Here is a 13,143-nt window from a genome sequence, read left to right as displayed (position 1 = left end):
ACTGATTTCTGTACTTGTATGTGTGTACATATACGTATGTGTGGGCACAAGGAGGTATGTGTTTGCTGGTGATATTGTGATGTGTAACTACTCCCTGGCTAAGAATCTGACATGGCTTCTAACTTAGTTTAGTAAACCATCATACTCTGGAGTATTGAAATTATAACGTAATAATTTTTGAGTTTTGAAAATGTGACAATATACTAGATGAATTACATTCATTATCAGTAGAGGGTTCAATCAGTTAACATAAGTTAACTATGTGTAAGTTATATTGCCTGACAAAGGCTTAAGTTCAATAATGTTTGCTATTATTATATGATTTAATTATCAAATCAATACTATAGAAGAGGTACTAACATTCCTCATTTGGGGTTGGGTCAAATTGTGAATACCACGAGAGAAACTGACTGTAAAGCCCATCCTCTTAACTGTTATATTTGGCTAACATTCTAGATGTATTCATTTTCTCCTTAAAATCACATATAATAAGATTACTTAAAAATGCCATTAGGATTATGTTATTTCAATCAGAATATCTATATAATAATATAAGATGATGAATAAAAGTTAAATAAAAATTCCTAGAATGTGTGGTAGACACATCAACCTAAAAATGTCCCTTTGAGTTTCTTCCTGCAATCGTTAGGTAACATTTAGGTGACTTTGGGAGCTGCAATGTTTTTGTGATCTTACGGATTTGTGTGCAGAAAATATTATTCAGAGGTTCACTTTGGGTTTTAGCATTAATATTTGGTGGTGAATGGAATCTAACTAAAGCTTCAACAAAGCCCAGATGGAGTACAGAGCTCTAGATTAGATTGAGTTGTCCCTGACATTAGCAGCAGCCTGACAGGAGAGGATGCATCTTTGCCTGAGATATAATGCGCTGCGTGGTTTGTAGCACATGGAGAAATGAACTGTAAGTCCTCAATTACATAAAGGGGAGGAACAGGATAAATGGAAGTATATTGTTTATAATACATTTTAATAATTTAAAGATATATATATGTATATTTTAAATATTTTAGTTATTTATTCATGAGAGACACACAGAGCGAGGCAGAGAAGTAGAGCGAGAAGCAGGCTCCCTGCAGGACCCTAATGTGGGACTTGATCCCAGGACCCTGGGATCACAACCTGAGCCAAAAGCAGATGGTCAACCACTGAGCTACCCAGGTGCCCCTAAAGGTGCCCCTTTAATTTTGATAAATTAAAGATATATATCGTGTTCTCTAGAATAGCACATAAAATAACAAAAGAGATCAAAGCTAAAATGCCAATAGAAAAGGTAAAATAAGAATCTACAGAATAATAGAGTTAGTCAAAAGATAACAATAAAGGAGAAACAAAAAATAAAGAATATATGAATAAAAAGTGACATAAAATGATAGGCTTAAATATAACCATATCAATAATTACACTGAATGGAAATAGAATAAACATGCCAATTAGGAAACAAATGCCAGATTGGGTTAAAAAAAAAAAAAAGCAGGATTCAGCTGTCTGATGTTTAAGTGAAAAAATTTAACTATAAATATATAAAGAGGTTTAAAATAAAAGAGTGAAAAGGCTATGTCATGCAAAACTGAGTGTAAGAAAACGGTTGTGGCTATGTTAATTTCGAATAAGAAATACTTTAAGCAGAGTGTCTATTACCAGAGAGAAGAGGGCATTTCATAATGATAAAAGGATCAAGTCATCAAGGAGACCTAACAATTCTAAGTATATGTGTATTTGATAACAAAATTTCAAATAACCTGAAGCAAAAGTTGACAGAGATAAAGGAAGAAATAGATACATCCACAATCAAAGTTGAGGATTTTAACACACCTCTCTTGCAATGGATAGAGCAAGTGGACAAAAACAAACAAAACACATATACATATAGAAACAGAAACAAAAAACCAGTTTGACTTTGTTAATATTTATAGAATACTCCAACTAGGAATGCACTTTTTTTTAAAAATCACTGGAAACATGTATCAAGATAGACCATATTATTAGCTATTAAATAAGTCAGTAAATTTTAAGAAACTAAATCATAAAGAATATATCTGGACATGATTGTTATACTATAAATCATATGGCTTCATTGTTATATTTTATTTTTAATTTATAACAATACTAAAAACTTGAAATCCTTAAGAACAAATTTAACAAGTGTCAAAAATTAAAGAAAACTGGAACAAAAAGAGACTTAAATAAATGGTCATGATTGGAAGAGTCAATATTGTTGAGTGTACATTCTCCATAAATTTATCTATAAATTCAACAGAATTCCAACAAAATTCTAGTATTTTTTAAGGTTTTATTTATTTCCTCATGAGAGACAGACAGAGAGAGAGAGAAAGAGAGAGAGAGAGGCAGAGACACAGGCAGAGGGAGAAGCAGGCTTCATGCAGGGAGCCTGACATGGGACTCGATCCCTGGGTCTCCAGGATCACGCCCTGGACTGAAGGCGGTGCTAAACCGTTTAGCCACCCCGGCTGCCAAAATTTTGAAGAAATTGATAAACTTATTCTAAAATTTACATGGAGAAAAACTTCTAGAAGAGATCTATCTATATCTATATCATCTATATATCATCTATATCTATGTACATAGATGAAGCTCAACAACATAACAGTGAGCAAAAGACAACAGAGTCGAAAGAGCATATGCTATATGATTCCCTTTATATGAATACTAGGAACAGGCCCAAAAAATGTGGTAATAGAAATAGGAACAATTAATGACTCGGGGGAAATAGGGTTGACTGGAAGTTTGCAAAATGAAACTCTCTGGAGTGATGAAATTTTTTTCTATTTTATCTTGTTTGATGGCAACATGTGTACAATTAGCGAAACTCATTGAAACTCATATGATTGAAGTGATCATACAGTAACTAAAGGAAAATGTCCTTTATTCATATATGACTTGATTGTAAATAAGGAAATCTCAATGAGATCTACAAAAAAATACAACTGGATTACTGTGATTTTACCAAAGTTGCAGGATATAAGATCAGCAAACAAAATTAATTATGTTTTATAATAGCAAGATACAACTAGAAAATAGAATTATTTAAATACAATTTATATAGACTAAAACCACCAAATTACATCAAATTACATATAAACTATATCTAAACTTAAAAAAATGTACATACAGTCTTAAAATATACTTACCCACAAGGAAAACAATCCTATTGCCCCGAAATATTTTATGGGACTATTTCACAAAATAACCACTTATAGTTTATTTTCTCAGTGTTTTGAACAACCAATGTTATTATCTAGATATAATTTCTTGTCTGTAGCTTTAAAATATACTAAGCCTATGACAAGCCCTCCAAATGGGATAATCTAGCAGCCCCACTCCCCTAGAAACTAATTATACATAAGCACACTCTTTTCCCTGGCAATAGACATTTGTTGTGTATACCTGAGAGTCTCCCTTACTTGGGATTTTGCGCGGCCACAGTTCTGGAAATGTCTTCCTTCTTTCCCACTTCAAAAAAGACACCAGCTGTTCTCTGGACTGATTTGTTTCTTACCTGTTGTCCCATTCTTCTAGATACTAAACTATATAGCAGCATGAAACTCTTCATTCAGTTTTACCTTCTCTTCCAGTGAATACTCAAGAAATGTGTTCCCTTCTCCATTCTAGTAATACCTGCTTTACTCTTTCATTATAGAACTCATGTTAATACTAGCTTATTCAGACTCACTTGTAACTAGGACATAAGGTTCTCAATGGCAGGGGCAAGTTCTTACTCATCCTTGTTCATAGCAATAAACCTATATTTTTATGCTTAATTATATTAGAAATAGAATGTATCTTGATAATCATCAATTCTTACTTAAAGAGTGTGTTACAAAAAAAAAAAGAGTGTGTTACAAACCTTTTCTTTAGATTCAAATTATGGTTGTTTGGGAAGAAACAACAGAGGAATCTAAAATGAGTAAAATTACATGTGTATTTGCCCAATGTACATTCCTCAAAAACAAAACTGTCTTAAGTTCAGACAATAGGTTTTAGCATTTGCAGCTTATTTAAGATGAAAGTTGATGCTGTTTAAATATTGAATGAACCCTTTTAGCTAGAACGGATGCTTTAAAATTGAAAGAGACTTTCATTTGAGATATAATAAGGAATGAATTTCATTTGTGCAAGCATGTTTTTTATTATGAATTATGGGCACCTATTATGTTGTTTTGTGTTAGATTTTTCATATTATTTTAGACTTATAATAGCAAATGCAAGTAAATGTTGAAGGCATATTATGGCTGTTTGGTTCATAGCATTTTAATGAAACATTAAAAAAAGGAATTACCCTGGTAAAGCTTTTTACTGTCCATGTGACCCTCTTCCTCTTATGGTAAGATGCTCCAAGCCTACTTTACACTTCAGTTTCTCAGACTCACATTATTTTGTCCTAAGCATAGTCTCTATCATAAGAAAGATATTTTTCCTATTATTTACTACTAGTCTTTGGTATTTAAATGTTTCCTTTGATAACTCTTTGGTAACCATCTTCTTCCTTTGTTTCCCAAAACTACTTTTAGTTTTTTCTTGAGTGTTTATTTAAACTTTAAAGAGACTACTTCTGCTTTGATAAAACGATCTACTGATAATACATGCTTTTCAATTGCTCCTGTGACTTTATTCAGAATATGTTAAAAAGCATTAAAATATATTTTCAGAGAATGATGTGGAAAATGGTATTTAACTATCAGTGTGTTTTACAAAATCCCACAAGGGTGTCTCCCAAATTCTTCTAAGTATAGATAAATCATAGAGGACTTAGTCATTTTTCATTCCCTTCTAGATTAATTCCCTACCAACAGTGACAATCATTTACTGAGCATATAATATATGGCAACATTGCTTCAAGTATTTATGTTTATTATATTATTCAAGCTTCATAATAAGCATTTGAGGCATGTGTTTAACACTCTAAAAGTGAGGAAATGAGATATCAAGAGTTTGCACAGGCTGAAATAACCAAGTCTGAAATTAAACTCAGTTCTTAATGACTTCAAAGACAGTCCTCAACCATCTTCCTTACTATGTTATATATGAGAGACTTTTCTCATTTTTTATGAAATCCCTCTTTATAAAATACTTTTGACATACTGATGAGGATAGGTTGGCATATTAATGTTAATAAATCCTGAAGATCCCCACCTTTCACAAAGAAATTTACAGAGATAAGTATCTCGATTATAGAGATTATAGAGAGAAGGCTCTCTATCTGATCTATCTGATGTTATAATCTCATATTCATTCTGAAGATGGCCTAGGGACATGTTACATACCGTAAGCCCAACTTCCAATTTCATGCCAGGGCAAATCACGATGATCATAATTCTGTGGCTATCCATGGTTGACTCTGAATTGGTCAAGAAATTTGCTATGGGTAATCCCCACTTGTGTTCAGTGTAGTTCTGTATGAAGTTGCATGTGTAAGCAGTATGGGGACTTGCATGTTTTGTCATTCACAGAGGAGCTGCTTTGCTTCCTGATGAGAAGTCAGTCTTTTAATGTTTCTCAAGTTAACTCAACCATGTAGTTTAAAAACCATGGATTTTAAATCCTCTCTTTTTCAAGCTTAATATACAAGCCTGAATAGAGAAAACATAAAGGCCCATTTTCTTCATTCCACCTTTTGGAAAAGTATCCGACTCCTCATCTTGAAATCAAAATTATTATTGAGGAGTTGTATCTTAGGTATAAACAAAACTGGGCCTTCAGCAATAGAAAAAGGGAAGAAAGAATATATTAAGGGAACTTGAGTAAAATACTTAACTTTGGATCTGGAAAGAAAGGTCTAACTAAGCACTGTGTGTGTAGGAGTATCAAAGATTTCTACAACAAAGGAGAAGTTAGCTAATTTTTAATATTTTTAAAAAAGATTTATTTATTTATTTGGGAGAGAGAGAGAAAGTGGGGGGGGCAGAGGGGGAAAGAGAGAGCATCACAAGCAGACCCCTGGCAGAGTGTGGAGCTGAGGGGTGGGGGTGGGGCTTAATCTCAGGACTCTGAGGTCATGATTTGAGCTGAAACTAAGAGTGGAACACTCAACCAACTGAGCCAGCCAGGTGCCCCAAAGTTAGCAAACTTTTAAGCAAGATCAACATTTCCTTCATAAGGGAAAACACATTTTACTTACCTGTCAATACATTTGCCCCATTCTTCCTTAACTAAGAAAATGTTTTATTTGTTTATTTTCAGACTGACATTGTACTCAGCAAGAATGATCACCTTCCTATATATTATTTTTTAAACTAGGCATAGTCACATGATCTATTTCTAGGCAACAGAATATAGGTAGATATCACTAATGGGCCCTCACGCAAAATTTTGGAAGGCAAGAGGATTGAAATCGGCTTTCTGCCTTTTGCTTTTGGCCTTTTCCCTTTCTCCTCTATGGATATAATTCTTGGACATAGAACAACCATCCTATGAGCATGAGGTTAAATGCCAAACTCTGTGGAGAGTAAGGTTAAAAGTTAAAAGATACTGTGATGACATTGGAAAGCTCCTAGATCAGGTTTGAACTGCTTCCTCTAGGTCTATTTTTATCATGAGAAAAAAAGTCCTATTTGGTTCAGTCACTATAGTTCAGCTGACACAATTTCAAAAGATATAACCAAGTTTAAACATTTTTTTCACGTACTGTACTAGTATGTTGAAAACATGGTATTGTTTTCATAAGTGCTATGACTAGAATTCCTCCTAACAAAGGAATCTCAAAGACTGTAAATAGAACAGTCCAAAGTGAGTACTGACAATGCATAAGGGTGTTTTATAAGATCAGCATGCACATGTAACAAGACCTACTTACTTGAGCCTAGTTCTTGAGTAACACTTCTTATAAAAGATTCCTGAAGGCCTCTTGGTGCTCTCCCAGCTTTGAGGATTTTACTTTTTCAGCATAGTTTCAGCAGGACATTGCTGAGAAAATAACAGAATCTACTATTTATCTCAATTTAGGTGTTGCTATAGTGTTCTCCAGCTGTAAGAGATTTAAGCTGTTCTATAGGTGATGAAATTTTCAGTGGGTCTGCACCTCAAAGGTAGAAATTAGATGAGAATAAAGCAAAGGAAGACAGAATATTATCATCTTTAGAAAACAAAAGCTTTGAAAACTGCCCATGACCATAATTTTAGAGAAATTTACCAAGATTAATAATTACTCAAGAACTACGTGAGTAATTAAGTATTCTAGTTCAATCTCTGATTTCACATCAAAAAACATGGTAAGGGGAATATATAAGCTTTATGTACCTAACCTAATAGGAGCCTGACTCCTAAAATATCTTCATAAGAAATTCACCATTCTACTTGAAATTCAAATTTAAAGAGAAGTGTATTTGGTAATATGAGTAACATCAAAAAATAAACTGTCTTCACATGAAAAGGCTGCCATTCATAGTGATATTTAAGAAAGAGTACAAAAAAAAAAGAGTAGAAGTTGAAATCCTGCTACTTTGAAAAACTTAGAATTATTACTGTTTCTCTGTAGACATTCTAATATATCTCAAAGACTCTTTGCTGCTTATTAAAAAATTTATTCTCTTTTAAAATACTGGAATATTATTTTGTGTGTAAATGTACAGAATGAGTTCTTGGCATAAGAAACACGCTATATATAAACTTAAGAAAATGAATGTTATAAATAACTTATTTTGTTAATAATATTGATTATGATGATAATTGGTTGCTTAGGGTAATATAAATGGTATTTTATTAACTGGAAGCCCTGGGATCCATGAATCGCTAATCAGCTGTTTTAGCTTAGGTAAGGTGAGTATCTTTCAAGATTACAATTTTCTTATTTGTGAAGGGAAAATGTTGAAGTATACTTCAATCTTTATTCATTGATGGATACATATGTAAAAAGTAGTGCTTTGAGTATATTTTGAATCTAAAACTTTGCAGATGCTACCAACAATAATAGACTGAAGAAATTATGGACACCACTTTCAGAGGCTAATCAGTAGTCCTGGAGGTAGCATAACCCAGTAATTATGATTTCCCTTCTTTTTGAGTTCCTTCTAGTAGAGAGATTGTGGAATGCAATCAGACTGGGTTAGCTCTCTTCCAAATACCCCAGACATTCTCATCTGTTGTATAAGGACTTTTTTTCAACAGATATATATATACTGTGCCAGTCACTCTTCTGCATGTTGATGCTTTCTTTTCCTTTTTGGACTTCATGTATAAGGCAGGCCACCTTTATGCAGATTTTTATTTTTAAAAGCTTAACATTTGAATAGCAATTACAGCAAATAATATCTTTGATGAGGGCTGGCAGATGTGTTTGGAATCTGTATGAACTGTATTGTTCTGATCACCTGTAAATAGGTAAAGAAACAGTACAATGAGTAGCACTCAGTAAAATCTATAATTTCTTCTTTTGTCTCACCTGCCAGCTCAAGGTGTGTATTCTCTCTCTCTCTCTCTCTCTCTCTCTCTCTCTCACACACACACACACACACACACACAGAATCAGGATCAGAATCTCTATTAAATTTATGGTTCTATTCTTTGGCCTCATGTTGAACTCCTAACACAATGGCTTCTCACAATTCATCACAAGAGAGTCTGTAAGAAAGTGATGAATGAATTGGTCTAAATGTATCACTACTAATAGAAAACAGTTCAAAAATTAAGATGCTTAATACCTTAAATGAATACATTTATTCTCCCATGTAGAGACTACTATAACAGTATCTTCATCAGTCATCATCATCATCTTCAGGTTCTTAAGTATTTATTATTGAGGATGAAGTCAAGGACAGGTAGCTTTAATTTTGTGTCATGCTGTGAATATGTCCTGCTCCTAGTTCCCAGGGCTCTGATGAATGAATGTTCTCTACATGATCCTTCTCTTACATTTGGCACATTCACTTGTAAAAAGCACTAGTCTGTATGTCTAAAAGAAAATCAATTAGTCTTAATGATACAAATATTTGCTTAATAAGACTCCCTAGGGAGCCAATATTAATCAAAGGCTCAGAATGATCTGTAATTAGCACATCAATTGTACATGTGTTAGTGGATGATTGTAACGTGCTTAAGTAAAGAATACTTTATTCTTTATTATAATTAAAAAATTTTCTCCTGACACTTTAGTTAAATTTCTTAGCCCAAGATAGCATTGTCTTACATCTGAACTGTGCCTCTAACCTTCTAACTTCTACTTCAGCCTTGGTCACATAGATTGCAGAGTAACTTTTTTTTTATGATATAAATCAAATCTAGTCTTTCTTCAGATTAAACTCCTTCAATAGCTTCACATCACACTACAATAAAATTCAGGTTTTGATCCCTGCTTACATTTTCTGCATCAGTTCCTACCACTGCTTCCTTAACGTCCTGTGTTCCAGCTACATCAGCCTTCTTTATGCTTCAAGTTTTGTTTCTCCTTGGGGCTTTGCATTTGCCATGTCCTTTGTCTAGAATACTGCCTGATGACTTCTTGCCCTTTCAGTTTTAATTCAATTGAAATCTCAGAAACACCTTGCTTTCCTGACTCTTAAAGAATGAGCTAAATCAACCAATAACTCTCAACTCTTTTCCTCTATTTTTACTTTATTTGCAGCATTCATTTCTGCCTGAAATATTCTTTTTCATTGATTTATTTAATTGTCCATGATCTGTCTCTCTTCATTAGATACAAGCTTCACGAACTCAAGCATTTCATGAACTCAAGCACTTCTTATTCAGGGGTATTCCTCAAGCCTAGAATAATGACTGTCAAAAATAAGTATAAATATAAATATAAATATATATTTGTATATGCATAAATGTATTTGTATATACACACAGCTATATTGAAAACCAAATGTTAATTGGGACTCTTTCTTCATCTCACATTTGCTGACTACTTATAAGGCTATTATTGATAAGTTATTTTAAAATTCTGCCATGATTTTATTATTTGCTTCAGTATTTTTATTATAGTAAGAAATTGTATTAATAGGAAATACCTGATTGTTCATAAACAAAGTACAATGTTCCATTCACTTCACCAAAAACTTTGGGGGAAATGAGAAAACTGGATATTCTGAGGCCTGCGCAGCATCTCTTTTCTTTGAAAATTTCTAAACTTCTCTAAGTTGCTGGCCTTACAGATACTTTCTCCCTTTTATAGTGCCTTTTAGAAGAAATATTATACTTTAACTTCTAGTAGGGAGTACAGCTACTGGGCAAATCACAATTAGTTCACATCTCATCTAATTGTGAAGAGTTTCTATTTTTTTTTTTTTTAGTATAAATTTGTTTGGCTTTATTTTTGCCCCCAAGTTATTTGCTGTTTCACTGTTGTTTTCTTTGTGAACCATCTCTAAGAGAGATTAAAGTAAGCCAGCTGAGTGATTTTCCAATAAGAAGCCACATCTCATTCTAATTATTTTGGAATTGAAGCAAGTCACAGTGTTGCAGGTGAGCAGAGGAAAGAGCCTGTGGTTTGGCTTCTTGTGGATGATCCTGCCACCTGTAACTATACTCTGAAGTAAACATTAGCTTGTGCTCTTTGGTGTTCAGACAATTCATGAAAGAAGTCACCTTATCCCTTTATTTATTTATAGGCTTCTTTTATACTTTGATATGATGAAAGCTATGAGTCCTAAACAGATAGTTGGATTCCTTTTCATAGCAACACAGAACAAAAAATATTTGTCCTTCTTTCTCGAAACCTTTAATAGGGTAACAAACATGTTTTGAAATTCTGTAAGAGATATGATGTAAGCTAATTGAGATTCAATTAGTACATCACATGCTTTTTGCTATGCAGAAGCTAACTGGGGATCTGTCTATTAGAAATTACTCATAGCTGGATGAGAGCTAGATGAATAGTAATTTAGACCTTGAAAGACATGTAAGACTATAAATGGAAGTAAAAGTGAGGCTAATGGAAGATCACCCAAGAACTTTTCAGAATTCCCTAATGAGAAATTCTAATTTTCATATTTGACATTAGGGCTTATAATAATGACGAGACCTCAAGATTGAGTACGATTAGATCCATAAAATGCATTGCAAATATCTTGAAAACTACCAATTAAATTGAACCTTTTGAGCTGGATTTGTCTGACTTTCTTGTAATGATTCATAACATGGGAAATTCTGGATTTCCTTTCCTTTGTTATTAACAACAAATGTAATTCTATATTATGTAACTAATGATACATAACAGCCAAAGTGATCTTTTCACAACCAAAGACAAAATGTCACTTCTCCTCTCAAAACATTGAGATAGCTTCCCATTTTCCTGAGAATTAATTATAAAGCCCTTAGCCTGGTCTCCTAAGTCCTCCCAGGATCTTCACCCACTTCACCTCTACTTTCTGTCCTTTTCGTGTCTTCCCTTGTTCATTTGTTCTAGTGGCTTTACTTCTTTATGTTTCATGTGGCCTTTCTTCTTCTCAAGCTCTTTCCATATTCTGTTTCCTTAGCAAGGAATGTCTTTATTTCAGATATCTATATGATATGGCTCTTTCCCTCATATTCTGCTCTGCTCAAGGGTCAGTTTTACAGAGAGGTCTTCCCTGATTAAACTATGTAAAATAGAGCACTCTTCTCTCAGACCCATTAACTCTGTATTCCTTCTCCTGCTCCATTCTTAGCATTTGCAACCTGACATACTATATATATATATATATTTTTATTTTATTCTGTATTTTTCCACTAACAACGTAAGTTTCCCAAAGCCAACAATATAGACTTTTGTTTAGTATTCCCTCTCTGGCACATATTAGGTACTAACAAATATCTGTCTATGAATGGGGGATTTATGAGACTTTATCTTTATGTTTTATCTAAATCAGTTAATTGTGCATTCACTAACGTAAGAGAGTAGAGTAACAATTTTTACATGAATTATTAGAGGCTAGCCTTCCTCTTACAGTAAGGCTGTTGTTAAAACTAATTGCATAATATTAACTTTTAAAGAAATATCCTTGTTTGATACAGCCCCTTGAAATTCAATTTTTTATTATATGAATAGCAAATAAAATGAAAAATTTGCTTTCCAGATATTTTAAAGCTAATCATGCACTGAAAAATATTCTGTATCTGATCTCTTACATAAAAATATATCTTCAAATGGTACTTAACATTAATTGGTTTTTGTTAAACAGAGAAATACTCATTAATAAAAAGAGTGATCTAGTCCAGGGTTACTTTATACAGCATTACTTTTGCAGCATTTTTTTATTTACTCCAAGCAATGAAAATTGCAATCAAAAGCATATTTTTTTAAATCTAAGAAAGTATAATAATAAAGTCACGCATACTATCATTAGTTAAAATAATGTGCAGCCAACATAAAATTAGGCAGAAATAGATATAAGCAATTTTACATAAATCTTTCTTTAAAACTTTTCATTCCCTAGAACAGTTCCCTTTCATGTCAAATAACTATCTTTAATCTTAGAAGATATGTGCAAAAATATTGTTTATGGGCAGCCTGGGTGGCTCAGTGGTTTAGCGCCGCCTTCAGCCCAGGGCGTGAACCTGGAGACCCGGGATCGAGTCCCACATCGGGCTCCCTGCATGGAGCCTGCTTCTCCCTCTTCCTGTGTCTCTGCCTCTCTCTCTCTCTTTCTCTCTCTCTCTCTCTCTCAGATAGATAAAATCTTAAAAAAAAAAGAAAAAATATTATTTGCTTTACATTCATTATATCTCATATAAAATAATCAATTTACCTACCACATTCAAATTCCAAACTTTGTAGTTTATATAACATTCTGAACAGTAGTGGAGAGTGTCTGTCTCATCTATCTATCTATCTATCTATCTATCTATCTATCTATCTATCTATCCATCCATCCATATTTTTCAAGTGGCTCCAATTTCCATGAGAAATAAATACATAAATAACCTCAAGGATCTTGAACATCAAAGCTCTTACCTGGGTATTTTGTTTTTGAGTTTTGGTTTTGTTTTATTTTAATGAGTATTATGTGAGGAAACACCATTATTTAGAACCTTTAACCAGGTTTCACTATATTTTATACATTAGGTATCAATTCATTTCTTTTAGTCTGCTTCAAATATGCATTATAAACAATGGAAAATATTTGCTAACATAGAGTAATATGTGTTTGTTATACTTTACTAAAGAACATTACTTAAAGGTATAGATAA

General features: G+C 33.1%; 1 protein-coding gene across 17 annotated transcripts in view; it reads left to right on the top strand.

The window, feature by feature from the left end:
- ROBO2 (roundabout guidance receptor 2) overlaps window positions 1-13,143 on the top strand; it is a 1,635,491-nt gene that overhangs the window by 415,982 nt on the left and 1,206,366 nt on the right. The window lies entirely within an intron of this gene.

Source organism: Canis lupus, chromosome 30 (genome assembly GCF_048164855.1).
Source record: "Canis lupus baileyi chromosome 30, mCanLup2.hap1, whole genome shotgun sequence".
Classification (NCBI taxonomy): domain Eukaryota; kingdom Metazoa; phylum Chordata; class Mammalia; order Carnivora; family Canidae; genus Canis; species Canis lupus.
Note: the sequence above shows the minus strand (reverse complement) of the source record. Positions and strands in the feature narration are given on the sequence as shown.